The sequence below is a fragment of the Bos grunniens genome, chromosome 3 (assembly GCF_055505025.1).
Source record: "Bos grunniens cultivar Pamir isolate PY7600 chromosome 3, Bosgru_T2T1.0, whole genome shotgun sequence".
NCBI lineage: Eukaryota > Metazoa > Chordata > Mammalia > Artiodactyla > Bovidae > Bos > Bos grunniens.
Window position 1 is genome coordinate 42,369,012 of NC_141167.1, and position 16,974 is coordinate 42,385,985.

General features: G+C 39.4%; 1 protein-coding gene across 2 annotated transcripts in view; it reads left to right on the top strand.

Annotated features, from left to right (window-relative positions):
* Nucleotides 1-16,974, top strand: part of PDE4B (phosphodiesterase 4B) — a 669,313-nt gene that overhangs the window by 496,483 nt on the left and 155,856 nt on the right. The gene's annotated exons all lie outside the window — the stretch shown is intronic.

Genomic DNA, 16,974 nt, shown 5'->3' on the forward strand with positions numbered 1-16,974 from the left:
GGTCATAATTCAGAATAGAACTTAAAAAAAATATGTTAAAGAATATTCAAGAAGTTAAATGACTCATTTATAAAATTGAGAAGGAAACATGTAAGAAACTCAGCTAGACTGCGTAAGGTGACAGCTTTTATTTGTCCAAGTAATGCCACATTACTGAGGTCGCACAGAACACAGTACATCCATCTGTGAGTCAGAGATATGTGAGTCATAAACACTACGTGAAGAGCCCTCTGTCCTTTTGATTACTGAACCTGATGTTTTGGTTTGACTGGGTAATTTACCAGTAAGTTAAGATAATTGAGTATTAAAGAGGAAATCCATGTTGAGAGAATTGTTTGTGAAAAGATAAAACAAGGAAATAGGATTATTGACAGAACTGAGAAAACATATTCAGGGGATGTCTTTATCAAATAAATCAGCCCGTCCAATGACTTGTTTAACTGTTCTGAGTCAGTCAAAGCATGGAGAAGTAGGAGAAGCAACTGAAAAGAAGAGAATGCCTTGCCAGTTTGTTTTTTCAGAACTTAAATTTGGAGGCAGTGCTTATTGATGTTATTTAAAAGATGGATTTGTAAAGTAACAATGCCCTTTCCAAAATAAGGAGTCATGAATAGGAATTGATATCTGAAGAGGAAAGTGAATTCACATTGGCTAAAAAATTAAATCTTCTCTATCTACTTCAAAACATGGATCCTGTAATTCTCTTTCGAAAGGATTGCTCTGGGAAAAAAAAGCTGAAACCTGTCCTAGTGAATTAGGGCTCTCATTCTCCTTGTGAGGGTCAGGTGTGAGGTAAAAACGATCCTCAGGGTTCCCCAAGGAGACTGTGCTGGTAAGGCCACCCCCACCCACAAGCCTGACTGGCCCCACCTTAACCTTGGTTTTGGGGAAGGAAAAGAGTCATTGCCTGCCCTGATGAGGGCCAACTGTGACCTGCTCAGAGGCATTTGGTTTAAATTACAGGAAGATTTAATTTCCAAAAATAATGGCAAGGAACAGCAAAGCCTGGAGACTTTGCTTAAGCTCTAATAGAATCATGATACCATTTATTTTTGGAACGTTGACATCTCTGAAACTCTTCAGATGTAAAATCAATGCTAAGTAGTTTTATAGAAATTGGATGCATTTTACATAAAATTACCACCAGAGCTGAGGACAGTGATGCATAAAAGCAGTGCAGACAGTGTTTCGAATACACTGAAAAGCACAGTCTGGGCCCCTCTCTGGCAGCCTCTGGCATCTGCACCACATTTTTAAACATTTGTCCTTTAAATAGTCTTTGTTCCTCTTGAAGTTTCCAGCCTCTCGGCCATTCATTGTACTGTTATTACATTGTTTTAAACACATTAGTGCGTCATTAGTGAACAGGTAACATTTTATACCATGATAAGAGCAATGATAAAATCACATAGGAAATGAGTGTAGATAAAGAAAAAACAAATCTGTGAGCTGAGACCAGGGACTGTCCAACATGTAGACTTAGGAAAGGCAATGAAACAGGAAGAAGAGCAGGAGAAGATGATATCTTGAAAGTCAAAATAAGAGAGATTTATGTCAAATACTCCTGACATTTTGAGAAAGATGGTACCTAAGAATTAATCATTGGTTTGGGCAAGATGTAAGACACTGATGATCTTGACAGAAGGAATTTCCTATGAAGTACTGTGAACCAAATCTTTATTATGGTATGTTAAAGTGAAAGAAAGTAAAGTCGCTCAGTCGTGTCCGACTCTTTGCCATCCCATGGACTGTAGTCTACCAGGCTTCTCTGTCCATGGGATTTTCCAGGCAAGAGTACTGGAGTGGGTTGCCATTTCCTTCTCCAGGGGATCTTCCTGACCCAGGGATCGAACCCAGGTCTCCTGCATTGCAGGCAGACACTTTACCCCACCAAGAACATAAATGTTGAGGAAATGGAGACAGCAAATAGAGGCAACATTTTGAAGTGTTTTGCTTAAAAAAAAAAAAAAGAGTCTAAGAAAGTAGGGCAATAGATGGAGAGATATGTATAGTAATCACAAGTTTTGTGTGTTTTTTTAAGTTTATTCCTTTTTATTGCTAAGTGGTATTGCATTGTATGAATATTTTATAATTTGTTTATCCATTCACTTGTTACATTTAGGTTGCTTCCATTTTTAACTACAACAAAGTTGCAATGAGTTTTTGACAGAGACAATCATATTATCTATGAACAGAAACAATTTTACTTCCTCTTTTTCTAGTAGAGATGCCTTTGTATCTTTGTCTTGCCTATTAAACTGACTAGAACCTCTAGTAAAATTCTAAATAGAAGTGATGAGAACAGACATTCTTTTTCCCTAATTTTAATGGTAAATAATTCAGTCTTTCACTCTTAAGTATGATGTAGCATTTTTCTTTTTAGATTCTTTTTAGAATTCACAGATTCTATTTACCTGGTTGAGAAATTTCCATTCTATTATTAGGTTTCTGGAAGTTTTTTTTAATCAGGAATAGATGTTTAATTTTATCATATTTTTTCCTACATCTACTAGGATGATCATATTTTTTATCTTCTGTCTATTAATATGAATTACTTTGATTAACCTTTGAGTGTTTATAACAACCTTATATTCCTTGGATAAAGCCCCCTTGATCATAGTTGTCCTCCTTTTTATATATTATTTGATTCAATTTGCTATAATTTTGTTAAGTACTTTTGCATGTGTGTTCATGGTGGAAATTACAGTTTTCTTTTCTTGGGTTGTCTTTGTCTAATTTTAGAGAAAGCATCAGAGAAACGCTGACCTTGTATAGTGAGTTGGGAAGCATTCCTTCTTTTTCAATTTTCTGAACGAGTATGTAGAATTAGTATTATCACTTCTTTAGATTTTTGGCAGAATTCACCAGGGAAGCCATCTGGGCTTGCAGTTTTCTTTGTGGGAATGTTTTACATATTAAAATACAATTTCTGTAATAGATATAGGCCTATCACAGTGTCTCTTTCTTCTTGAGTAACCTTTGGTAACTTGTTGTTTTCAAGAAATTTATCCATTTCAGCTTTTGTCAAATTAGTTGTCATATTTCGCTATTATTTTTATAATAACTTTAGAATCTGTACTGATGTCTCCTCTCTCATTCCTAATATTGTTAATCCATATGGTCTCTTTCTTTCCCCTGATAAATCTGGCTGAATGTCTGTCAGTTATGGTGGTTACACAAAGAACTTATTTTGGCTTTGCTGATTCTCGCTCTCTCTTCCTCTGTTCTATTTCCACTGTAACCTCTCCTCCCTCCTTCCCTCCTTCTCCTCCCCATCCTCCTTCTTCTACTTCCTTGGGTTTCATTTGCTCTTAACCTAGAAAGTGAGGTCATTTATTTTATTCTTTTCTAATAAAAATTTAGCACTATAGATTTCCCTACTTTAGCTGCATCCCACAGATTTTGATATGTCACATTGTTACATTTAATTCAGTTAAAAATACTGTTTCTCTTTGGATTTTATCCTTAACTCATGAGTTATTTAGAATGTGTAATTCCAAATACATGGAACATTATTAGCATTCTGGTGTGATTTCTAATTTAATTTCACTCTGATCAAAGGACATATTTTGTATACTTAAATTCTTAAAAGCCTGTTGAACTTGTTTTATGGCCTAGAATATTACCTATCTTGGTAAATGTCCATCTGCACTTGAAAAGAATGTGTATTCAGTTGTTGCTGAGTGTAGCTCTCTATCAGTCAATTAGGTCACATTGATAGTGATTTTTGAGCCTTCTATGTATTTGGGGGGCTTCTATTTGATCTATCAGTTATTGAGGTTATGCTTGTAAATTGCTCTACTTGTCCTTTTTTGTTTCACGCATTTTGAAATAATGTTGTTAGGCACAACAGTTGTTAGAATTGTTATATCCTCTTTATCATTGTGAAATGCCCCTCTTTATCCTGTTAGTAGTCTTTGCTCTGAAATCTATTTGTTCTTTTAATATGGCCATTCTAGATTTCTTTTGATTAGTGTTATCATGATACATCTTTTTTCATTCTTTTCCCTTTAATTTATTTGTGTCTATGTATTTAAAGTGACTTCTTATAGGCAGCATACGGTTGAGTCATGCTCTTTTATCCATTTTGAAAATGTCTGCTTTTCAATTATGGTGTTAAGACCACTTACATTTAAAGAGACTGTTAATATGGTCAGGTTTAAAGTTGCCATGTTGATATTTATTTTCTGTTTGTCTTATCTGTACATTATATACTTTTTTTTTCTCCTTCCCTGCTCAGCTTTGTTCTCTGCTCCTTCTCTGGAAGATAGAGGACAGGGAAGGCTGGTGTGCTGCAGTCCATGGGGTCTCAAAGAGCTGGACATGACTGAGCACTAAACAACAGCAGGTGCTCTGTTTTGGATAATTAAGTACTTTGTGCTTCCACCTTATTTCCTTAGGTGTAGCTCTTCATTAAAAAAAAAAAAAAGGAAAATTAATGGTTACTTGAGGGCTTCCCTGGTGACTCAGATGGTAAAGAATCTGTATTCAATGCAGCAGACCCAGGTTTGATCCCTGGGTCAGGAAGATCCCCCAGAGAAGGTAATGGCTACCCATTCCAGTATTCTTGCCTGGAGAATTCCACACAGTCTTTGAATAGGGAGGAAGTGTGGGGTTCAGGAGCCTTTTTAGTCAATTATATTTTTCAGATATTTTATAGTCCATGGAGTTGCAAAGAATTGGACCTGACTGAGCGACTAACACTTTCACACTTTCACTTGGAGATTCTAATATAAGTTTTAGCTTACGACAGTCTTCCTTTAAGCAGTACCTATAGTATAATAACTTTTCCACAATAATTTCGATTTCTCCCTTTGCCTCTGTGTACTTACTGTTATACGGCTTACTTCTACATGTGTCATAAATATCAAATATATTTTTTTTTTGGCTTTTCAGTCAATTATATTTTTCAGATATTTTAATAAGAAGCAAAAAACCCTTCATTTTTTGTGTGTATATTCAAAGTTTCATCTGATATTTTCCTTCTGCCTAAAGGATTTTCTTTACCATTTCTTATACTTCAAGTCTGCTGATGATGAATTCTTTCAAATTTTATCTGGCAGAAGTCTTTTTGTTATTTTTTATTGTGGACTTTTTATTGTGCTTAGATATAAATCTTTAAAGTTTGATTATTTGCTGATATGCAAAATGGAAAATGATGCAGGAGCAAATAAAGCAGCACAGTCTTTGAATAGGGAGGAAGGGTGGGGTTCAGAACAGAAGACTCGACTTCACATGTCATCATGGAGTTTTACTGATGGTAACAAGAGGAGAGACTGAGCAGATATTTATTGATAGGAGTGAGTTAATTGAATCTGTTAATGGTTCCAATCAAACTGAGTTTAAATCCAAGATCCACCATTCAATAGCTGAGTGGTCTTCAGCAAAGTATTTAAACGCTTTGAACTTCAGGTTTCACATCCACGGAATCATGTTAATATCTTCCCCACAGAGTGATTATAGCAATGAAATGAGTTAATGTCTACCAAACACATAACACATAGCCAGGCACACACACTGTGTCTGTAGGAAAAAAACAAAAAAGTGTCACCTTTATAATTTTACCACCAAAGTCAAGGAGAAAAGATCCTGTGACCTCATTTTTCTACCTCCATTTCTCTTATCTTCCTTCTCTCACCCCTCCCTCCTTTCCAAAAGAACATATTTAAAACTCAAATACCAGGCTGTCTGCAGGTGCAGTGTTCAAGACTGATAACATTTGGAGGCCAGATGTTAACAGACGTAAACACTATTAAGTGCTCTGTAGACCGGAGGCTGAGGCAATGATTTCCAATTTTATGATTATTTGAGTTAATAGCAAACCATACTGCCACTCCCTCCACCCTCCTGCCTCCACCAAAAAGGAGATATATAGCCTATTTGTTCCCAAAAGAATGTAGTTTTTTGAAATACAAAGTTCTTGAAATATTAAGTAGTGGCATTTCACAAGCTTAGGACTGGAAAGGCAGCCTCAGTGCAGACCTCAACACCTACTTGAAGTTCTCTCTAAAAGGTCAAGGACTTGTGAAATTTGATGTTAGAACTAGTTTCATTTTCTGAAATAAGTCCAGAGTAATAATCACAAAAGATGCTTCAAACCTGTAACAAGTTTTTATGCCAACTGATATATTCAATTTGAACTTCCTAAAGATTCGTGTGGGTGAATGCCAATGACAGGAAATCAATAAATGAGTCCTTCTCCTAATGAAGAAGTATTGTTTTTAAAATAGCAGTTAGTTGGATCTGCTTTGAATCAATAAGTTGATTGTTGGTGTTTAATATACTTACACACTCATTTATTTATTCATTAATCCACTGAATAGACATTGATCCACAACTAGCAATATGTCCCAGGCACATTGCCAGGCACTAGGTAATACATTGGTAAATACAACAAATGATCCTCTTGAAGCTTGGAGTTTTATGCAAGAGGAAGACAATTTCAAAATAATGCGCAAATAGATGTAGCAAAAAAAATTATAGTAGTACTGTGATGCAAAGGGGCCCTATTTAAACAATGGGTTGGGGAAGGAATTTTTAGTAGGTGCTTAATCCAAGGCTTAAAGAATGAGAAGAAGGTAGCCATACAAAGAGTGGAGGAGATAATAAGCAAAGAGCAGCATTTATTCATTCACTCAACAAATATTTGTTCAGCACTTTCTGTAAGCCAGGAACTATTCAAAGCAAAGAAAATATACCAGTGAACAAACACACATGCAAAACTGCTGATGTGGGAAAGGATTTGACATCTTTCTGGAACAGAAAAGAAGCCCTTGAAGCTGAATCATACTGAGCAGAAGAGGGGAGTGTGGTACAAGCTGAGGTGGCAGTGGCAGGGGTAATACTATGTAGGGATTTGTAATCCAGGTAAGGAGTTAGGATTTTATGCCAAATGCAATGACATGATTTGCTGTATGTGTTAAGGAATTGCTCTTGCTGTTGTGTGGAGAAAGGTTTGGAGGGTGAAGAGAGGGTATAAGCAAGATTCATAGGGTGGCTATGCTAGTTCAAGTGAGATTTTAATGCCCTGAAACAGTGGTAGTAGCAGAGATAGAGTGTACAGTTTTGAGGTAGGAAGGATAGGACTTGTTGATCAATAGAAAAAGAGGAAGGGGAGTTGAGGAAAGATGTAAAATCATGGATGATTCAGCTGAAGAGATAGTGGCTTCATTTACCACAATGAGGAAGACTAGGTAAGTGGATGGAGGAGGTTCAGACTAAAGATTAAAATAAATTCAAGTTTTCTGGCCCAAGTTTTAAATAATGAAATCAATACAATTTGAAAAAGTGAAATTCAGTATCTCATGGGGTTAACATGTCCCCCATTATTGGAGTATATACAAGCATACCAAATGACCGTTTACCTACAATATTTTAGCTATAGATTTCAAGCAGAATTCTGTAACTGGTTTCCAGATGGTATGTGAGAATTTATAAAAGAAAGCAACAGTTTCTTGAAGCCATCACTGGTTGAGTAAAAAATGGTTTTCCTAAATCAATCTCATTTCTCTCAAAGGTGATTTCATTTGCCTTTGAGCTACTGGAAGCTGGCACTGTATTTCTTAATAAATACTTTATTTCATTAATAATTAGGTTTATAATTGGCAGGGCTACCAAACATAAATGAGAGTATTTATATCTTGTTAAGACACCATTTGAATATCTTTTGCGATAACCTCTTAGGAAGAAGAGTGAATGTAGACTGAGAAATATAGAGCTGGTAAGATAAATTGTATATCCCAAGGGCAACTAGGTCAGTAGCAACACAAAGAAGTAAGTTCTCAACCTTATGGTAAGTCTCCACCCTCCCACACCACTGCTTTATAAAGTCAACATACAAAACACATTCCCACACAGGAGAATGAGAATTCTTCTCATCTGGAAGACCCCTACCTTTCCTGAGAATCACTGCCTTTACTGTTATTCTGTCTTGGAAAGTATTAGTGGATAAAAGTTTGAGAGTGAGTTTGCCAAATTTTAGCCCTAATTAGGAAACATAGAGAAACATATACTTTATAACATTTTTATTTCTGAAAATTATTTTTTACCTAGAAATAGGCAGATCACTTTGTAAGCATATTAGAAATAATGTTCTTGTAATTATGAGGTAGGTCTGTTTATATTTGGTACTAGTTTTCTTGTGCATCAAATTATATAGGAATAGCACAGTGTGAAGTTACTAAAGGATCATTAAAATATACTCCTAAACATTTGAAACAAATATTTTTAAATGACCCACATTTTATAATCCCATTAGAAAAAGTAGGCATTGGTATTACTTTTTTAATTGATGCATTTCCTTAGTGAAATGTTAACAACCTGAGAAAGGATCTCAAGAAACAAATAAATGAACTTGCAACATAGAATCCTCAGCCAAAGGAACATCAAGAGGAATATTCATGTCATTTCCATCCCTAACACCATCAACATCAAGGAATGAGGATGATCATTGACAAGCAGGATCATTTGCCTTTTTCTTAGGCTTCCCTGGTGGTTCAGATGGTAAAGAGTCCACCTGGAATGCAGGAGACCCAGGTTTGATCCCTGGGTTAGGAAGATCCCCTGGAGAAGGAAATGACAACCTACTCCAGTATTCTTGCCTGGAGAATTCCATGGACAGAGGAGCCTGGAGGGCTACAGTCCACGGGGTCACAAAGAATCAGACATGACTGAATGACTAACACACTGGGCTCGGTGCCTTATGGAAAGTGTTACAGCCTTCTTTACAAGTGGTATTTGGTAACAAACTCCTCCTTCTTTTCAGGGCAATCACAGCAGAGGGCAGGAGATGACTCCGCATCCCCACACCACTTACATTTGCTTTTGTTGGAGAAGTACATCTGTGCAGTCTATGGAGGGCATCAAAGAGGAGTCAGAATAAGATACTTGGTTTCAAACCATTCATTCCTTCATTTTGTTTATTCATTAGACATTTGCTAAGTACTTCTGATAGACATGACCCTTAGCAATGGGATAAATAATATGAAAAAGAAGTTCTGTGTCTCTGAGTTTCACAGCCCTTTGTGGGCAGATGAGATTGCTAAAAATTCTGCTGGACAAGTGCTAGTGGAGAGATACGTCAATAGATAGATATCAATGCAGAGAGAGCTGTATGAGACAATGGAACAACTAACTGAACTCAGGGAAAAGGAAAATTATATCACTAGCTTACTAAATGGCACCATATTTAACCCCAAATATCATTTGATCCAGTTTTTTAAGTTTAAAAGTGTGTGTAAATGCAGATTGGAAAAAAAAACCATAACACAGTTTGTTACTACCTCTTTCTGGTTTCAACTCAAAGGACACCATCTGAGGAAGGTGGGTGGTGTGCCCAGTATAGATAGTCTATGCAGCTGTGTAGAGTGGGCCTGCTGACACCCAAACCAGAAACATTCTTCTCTATACGTATGTCTGCCATACTATTATGCTTTATCTTCTCCATAGCTTTTATCACTGTCTGAAATTATCACATTTGATTTATTTATTGTCCATCCCTCCCCACAAGGACCTTGTCTTACACATTGTTGAATTCTCAGGTCTCGAATAACTCCTTGTTTCATAAATATTTGTTGAGTGAATGAATTATCACAACAGTATAAAACCACACTAAATCACTCTTGAGAACCAATATTTCTTTTGTTTTGAAAATCTCTGCAAGATATGTTTAGGTAGCACTAGTGGTGAAGAGCCCACCTGCCACTGTAGGAGACACGAGAGACACAGGTTCAGTCCCTGGGTTGGGAAAATCCCCTGGGGAGGGCGTGGCAACCCGTTCCAGTATTCTTGCCCGGAGAATCCCATGGACAGAGGAGCCTGGCAGGCTACAGTACATAGGGTTGCAAAGAGTCAGACACAACTGAAGCGACTTAGCACACAAGCATACATGTAAGATATTTGATCTCAGACACACCTTAGAGATCTTCTATGGATTCATGTCTTCATTCATTTCAGTGGGGAAAGACTAAGGCTTGGGTGTAGGGGTGCATACAGAGAGTCCCTGTTTCATATCAAGTTATTTTTCCCCAGAGCAGAAACTGGAAGCCAGGGCTCCAGAATCCCAGGGCTCTTGGGCGCTACTCTGCTCCCTTGGTCTAAACGTCTCTGTGGGGAAAGTAGATGTAATTTTCAAAGGTGCTAAGAGAAAAGGAAAGCCATGCTAAGCTGCTTTTGCAATTCAGATGAGTTGAACATAATAGTTTTCTTTCCTACTCTATGGGAGGGAAGTCAAGACTCCGGAACTGGATTTTTAGGGCAAGACTGGGATATTCTGCTGTAACTATAGCCAGAGAGCTGCCTGTTTTCAGCAGAGACATGGGCTCTGCCTCATGCTGGCTGTGATTTTGCATAGTTAAGTCCTTCATTCGAAATTAGGACTCACTGCAGCTTGCAAATTAATTCTATAAAGGTAGGTCACTGTAACTATGGGCAAAATGCATGCCACTGTGCAGCTTCCCCATCCACAGGGACCAGGTAGCACATGGAGGTGATAGCTAATCTAAGTATATAAGGGAATGGTATATTTTATCAAAGTGAAAAGCAAGCTTTAGGAGGTGTTAGTTTCTGAGTATAACTGATGAAAATGTTTTCCAACAGAACTTTAAAGAAACACTGCATTTTTCAAGAATATACCACTACCCCCAAACACACACATACAAACATACACAATAGCCAAACATATACCTTATGATACACAAAAAAGTTCTCCAAAGCTGCAACTCCTGGCGTGGAGTTCCTGACACACTGCAGGGAGATTGGGGAAAGTGGATTCTCTCGATTACATCTGGGGACTCCTCTGAGGTTTTACCTGCCAGAGGTTTTAATCCAAATAGAAATGGCTTTTTGTCAGATAAGAGATAAAAACTGGTGAGATGTATTCATTCAATAAATGTTTGTAGGATGCCTTCTGGCATGAAACTCAGTTCAAAGCCTTAGGAATACAAAACGAATAAGGCTTAGTCCCGGCTTCAAGGCCACAGTCCAGTGGAGTGAGAGAGATAAGTAAACAAAGAAATCCAATCCAGCGTGGTAGGTTCTGGGCTCAGAAAGGGTCTGTGGGGACACAGAACAGAGGGCCCTGAGTGCAGTTGACAGGATGTAATTAAAAGAGGCCACATTTGGGGATTTTTCAAATGATGTTTCAGATTTTGGAGCCTTCTGTTTTCTCCTTTTGGAAATGAGGGGAGGAAAGTCAGCCCAGAGTTGTGAAAATTCGATGATATATTACCTAGAGAAGGAATGAGTTTTCAAAGAAAAGTCTCCTCTGATTCAGAAACGAATGATTCCTAGGATGTTGCTTCAAGACTCTTTGTTACAGAAATTGGGGTATGCACAGGTAATTAGGGATCTAGAAACAACCACCCTGGGGACAATTGCAGGCAATTCTGCAACCACCTGGCTTAACTTGAATTCTTGAAAGTACAGCTTCTCTTGGTGTAATAAAAGGTTTCATGTACACCTTGTGCTTCTGTTCTTTATCCCCGATTTTTCCTCCCAGGCTTATGAATAAGGCTTCAGTCCTATTTCTCCCTTGGAGACTGGCAAGCAGCCCCACCTTCTCCGGGTGGAGGCTGGGGAAGCTGTAGCTGTCTTCTGCCACCTGCTGGCTCCCTCTTAGCACCAGTGCGGGGCTGGCTTTGCGTGGACTCCCAGGGAATGGAATCCATTAGGGGAGAAAGAAGGGCAGAGAAGGTTCCTGCTTTTATTAAAAAGCAAGAGATGAGAAGATGGCAGACAGAAGCTGGTACAGGAACGCTTTTCTCATCATGGGGGTTTGTCATAAAGCTATCACCATCTCGAACATCTAACCAAGTGATTTTTGTTCAGGGAGAACAGTGCTTTTTATTTATTTTTTTATTTTTACTTTTAGGTCATTGTCTCACAAAACTTATCAAATAAGTTAATGCTGCACCTGCATAGACTCATTTGAAGGAAACAGCAGAAACACCTGCTAGTGGGAATTGAGATTGAGGGTAGGGAGGCAGGAAGAGGGAAGGTACACGAGGAACATTTCACAGTGAGTTGCAGTATTCTTTCATTGGTTCAGCCAGCATTTTTAAAGACCTGCTATTTATAAGGCTCTAATCCAGATCCCTTGGCCCAGTTCAGCCACTCAGTCGTGTCCGGCTATTTGCAACTCCCTGGACTGCAGCACATCAGGTTTCCCTGTCCATCACCAGCTCCCGGAGCTTGCTCAAACTCATGTCCATCCAGTCAGTGATGCCATCCCACCATCTCATCCTCTGTCTTCCCCTTCTCCTCCTGCCTTCAGTCTTTCCCATTATCAGGGTCTTTTCCAGTGAGTCAGTTCTTCTCATCAGGTGACCAAAATATTGGAGCTTCAGCTTCAGCATCAGTCCTTGCAATGAATATTCAGGACTAATTTCCTTTAAGATTGAGTGGTTTGATCTCCTTGCAATCCAAGGGACTCTCAAGAGTCTTCACTAACACCACGGTTCAAAAGCATCAATTCTTCAGCACTCAGCTTTCTTTATGGTCCAACTCTCACATCCATACATGACTACTGCAAAAACCATAGCTTTGACTAGACAGACCTTTGTCAGCAAAGTAATGTCTCTGCTTTTTAATATGCTATCTAGGTTAGTCATAGCTTTTCTTCCAAGGAGTAAGCGTCTTTTAATTTCATGGCTGCAGTCACCATCTGCAGTGGTTTTGGAGCCCCCAAAAATAAAGTCTGACACTATTTCCACTGTTTCCCCATCTATTTCCCATGAAGTGATGGAACCGGATGCCATGATCTTAGTTTTCTGAATGTTGCGTTTTCAGCCAGCTTTTTCACTCTCCTCTTTCACTTTTATCAAGAGGCTCTTTAGTTCTTCTTTGATTTCTGCCATAAGGGTGGTGTCATCTGCATATATGAGGTTACTGATGTTTCTCCCAGCAGTCTTGATTCCAGTTTGTGCTTCATCCAGCCCAGCATTTCACATGATGTACTCTGCATGTAAGTTAAATAAACAGTGTGACAACATGCAGCCTTGACATATTCCTTTCTCTATTTGGAATCAGTCTGTTGTTCCATGTCCAGTTCTAGCTGTTGCTTCTTGACCTGCATACAGATTTTTCAGGAGGCAGGTAAGGTGGTCTAGTATTCCCATCTCTTTAAGAATTTTCCACAGTTTGTTGTGATCCATACAGTCAAATGCTTTGGCATAGTCAATAAAGCAGAAGTAGACATTTTTCTGGAACTCTCTTGCTTTTTCTATGACCCAACGGATGTTGGCAATTTGATCTCTGGTTCCTCTGCCTTTTCTAAATCCAACTTGAACATCTGCAAGTTCTTGGTTCCTGTACTGTTGAAGCCTTGCTTGGAGAATTTTGAGCATTACTTTGCTAGCATGTGAGATGAGTGCAAAAGAATCTGCCTGTCAGTGCAGGAGACATGGTTCAATTCCTGGGTCAGGAAGATTCCCTGGAGGAGGAAATGGCAACCCACTCCAGTACTCTTGCCTAGAAAATCCCATGGACAGAGAAGCCTGGTGAAATATGTTCATGGGGTCACTAAGTGTTGGACACGTCTTAGCGAGTAAACAAAAACAACAAATCCAGATGCCCGAGATACAAAAGTGAGTAATATTGGTTCCTTCTTTTTTGGGGTTAAGAATCTATTGGAGAGCAGCTAGATAAGAAGATGGTTAAATAAAGGGAGAATTAAATAGAGATCACAAGTACTGTGATCATGTATTGCTATAAAGACATCTAGTGGATCACAAAGAAAGAGCATGTATCTAGATCGAACTGGTAGCTTCAGTGTTAGAAAATATTTACTGGAGGAGGTGATATGAGCTGAATTTGAAAGGGTGACTTATTGGAAACAGTGGGAAGAAGGGCATTCCAGTTATGGGGAGCACTACCTCCCACACGCAGCATCACCCACTACAAACACTGCTTTGGGAAGCTGAGACCTCTAGAATCAAAGCAGGAAGAAGTTGTTAAAATATTAGGTCTTAGATAACAAGTGATTGATTCAGTCCAGGGTGATCTGCCAAAGCATGCTGAATCACATAGGACGGCAGCATACAGAATCCTGGACATCAGAGGGCAGGACTGGTGGTGGGGAGCTTGTTTCCAATCCTTGGGAAAAGGCTGCTTTTCATACTGTTTCAGTCCATATGCTGGATATGGGCAGGTACCATCAAATATTCAGAAGCCTGTCCATGACATCCTCTCAATCTATCCGAAACTTCTCAATGAACTCATCCAAATATTGAAGTACTTGTAAGCTCAAATGGAAAATGCCTCAAGAGGTTTGGAACAACTTCTGGGTGAACTGTTAAGTTCCATAGGCGTGGAAAATGATGATTCTGGAAACGGTACAGTATGTGGGGGGAAAAAAAAAACTTGTGAAAAAAATCATGATTTAAGCCTGCAGGAAAAATATTAATAGTCAGAAAAAATATTAAACTGCTAATGTTTTTTCTCTGTTGTTTACATTTTATATCACATCCTTAGTTAGTTTTATGATAATATTTTTAATATAATGAAGCCTAAAGGTGAAATATGGCTTCCCTGGTGGCGCCAGTGGTAAAGAACCTGCCTGCCAATGCAAGAGATGTAAGAGATGCAGGTTCTATCCCTGGGTCAGGTAGATCCCCTCGAGGAGGGCCTGGCAACCCACTCCAGTATTCTTGCCTGGAGAATCCCATGGACAGAGGAGCCTGGCGGGCTACAGTCCATAGGGTCACAAAGAGTTGGACATGACTGAAGTGACTTAGCATGCACGCTAAGGTGAAATATGGGTGCTGATTAAGCCACTTCCTTCTCCAAAGGCAGAAGCAAAAAAGCCCTAAATAAATAATTACCCTTTTGTATGTTAGTTTCCGATATTTCAGATTCCACTTTCCCCCTAATTGTATTTCAGTTTGTGTGGTGTATTTGTTTTGCTTGTTAAGTCTGTCCTGCGTCTTGTCCTTGCCCACACCCCTCTTCCCACCCTGGATCTGTGGGATGCATTGTGATGTCTGTCTGCTAATTTTGCTGTGACTGGGGCTGGTGTCTGGTTGGTGATTCATGTTTGTTCCTAAGTTGTACATCTGTGTTGGTTGCTTTGAAACATGCCCCAGGGAATATGAAAGGCCCTTTGTCTCCTTGAATCTGCTTCTTTGCCCCCAGGGAATTCTTCTTTGGCTTCTGAATTCTGGCAAGCTCTTCTATGAATTTAGGCAGGGTAAAAAAGAAAGAAAAAAGAAAACAAAGGGAAGCAACAGGGAGAGAGTTTGAGGGTCTGGGTCTAGTCCCTGCTTACCTGGCAGGACCAAACCTCCTGGATACAAAAACTGGGGGGCACATGCTTTGTGACATCTACTTAAAAGGTAATACTTGCGGACTTGTTGTCTTCCCACTAGGAATTCCTGCCTGCAGCAGGAAGGAGGGCAGATTGAGCCCTGATGGAAACCCTTAATGGAAAAAGTTCTGACAGTTTGGTAGGCATACCCACTTGGCAACTCTTCTAAGAGTTTAGCACAGATATACACAGAAGTGACATTCATAATATTTAATGACTGGTACTGCATGGACACTGACCAATTAAATGGACACAGGCCACCGTGCTGAAGGTGGAGGCCCCCTGCTGTTCCAGACATCAACCCTTCAGTTACTGGATAACCAGGAGGTCCAGCGGCTCCTGGAGGGTCTGGGGGCAGGGGCTGGCTGCCAGCTGTTACCAAAGTATTTCAGTGTTTTAATACCCATTAAGGATGTATAGACAGAGACCAAATGAAGTACTGCATGGTTACTCATAAAAGTTCAAAGCTTATGCCCACTCTTAAGCTTTATGTAGTCCCATCTTTACCTATTAAGAGCCTGCCATCTTTGTCTTAAAGAAGAGTTCAGAGCTGACATCAAGACCTAGTCGTACTACAGGCTCCAGGTGGCACAAAGAAGTCCTTATCCACAAAGGAGCTCTTTATTTTCCTCAACGACTAGTATAGATCTTACCCAAGGGAAATTTGTAAGTCAGCTTACATTATATTTTCACTTGCTGCAATATATTTGCCTTACAACATAGCTTTACCTCCGGGCAGGCTGGCAAACAGGCTGAAATGTGTGAGTGATTGCCCACCTGCCTGCTTGCCTGCAGAGTCTGAAAGACCGTCCCATCCCAGACCATGAGCCTGCTGTGAAAATCCATCTGCAGTACCATGAAAGCCCAAATACGTATATTGGATTGTTATGGCTCTTCCTTGTCCTCTTCATGGGAGATTCTCACTTGCTGCTTCTTATCAGACACCTAGAGTCTGCGGGTTGGCTAAAAGCAGCTTCTCGGAATGGTCTCTGGGGAAGCATTATAACCCCAGATTCTCTCATTTCTTATTTCCCTGTTTCAGTAAAACCTACAGCTTCAGCATAATTTGCTGCCTCCCCTGCCTTCACTCCAGATAACGGCCAGGGTTGCTCATAATCCGACTAACTCTCTACATACCAAGCGCAACTTTTGTCTGAATGTAGAGACTGAAAGGAAGTTTCACTCTACCCAGAAAGCCATTGAGAAGCTCTGTGATTACAGAAGTGTGACATTGTAGAAGACTGAGTTGGAAAACTTGGATTTTCCAATTCTCCTTGCACATTTACTAGCCTGTGCCTTCATGCAGGCATTTAAAATCTCTCGAAGCCTCATCTTCCTCAAATGTAGAGTGGAATCATACTGTGGAGTTCACAGGGTCATGATAAGGATTGTAAATGAAATAATAAATGAGAAAGCCATCTGTAAACTAAAAACATCCACCGCAAGAACATAGGCTGGAAGAACTAGTGAACAAAAAGAATCACAAATGTAGAAATAAATCGTGGCAGCTGGATGAGTATGAAGTAAGCCCACTACTGTGGTCCAGCCTGGAAAAGAGAGCATCCTGTAACTTCTCCAACAGCTTTCTGCAGAGCTTTAGCTGGAGGGCAGTGAGTGGTCTAGAGAAATGCTAGGCAAGAGGGTTACTGCCAGTCTGAGGTTGTGCATGCAGG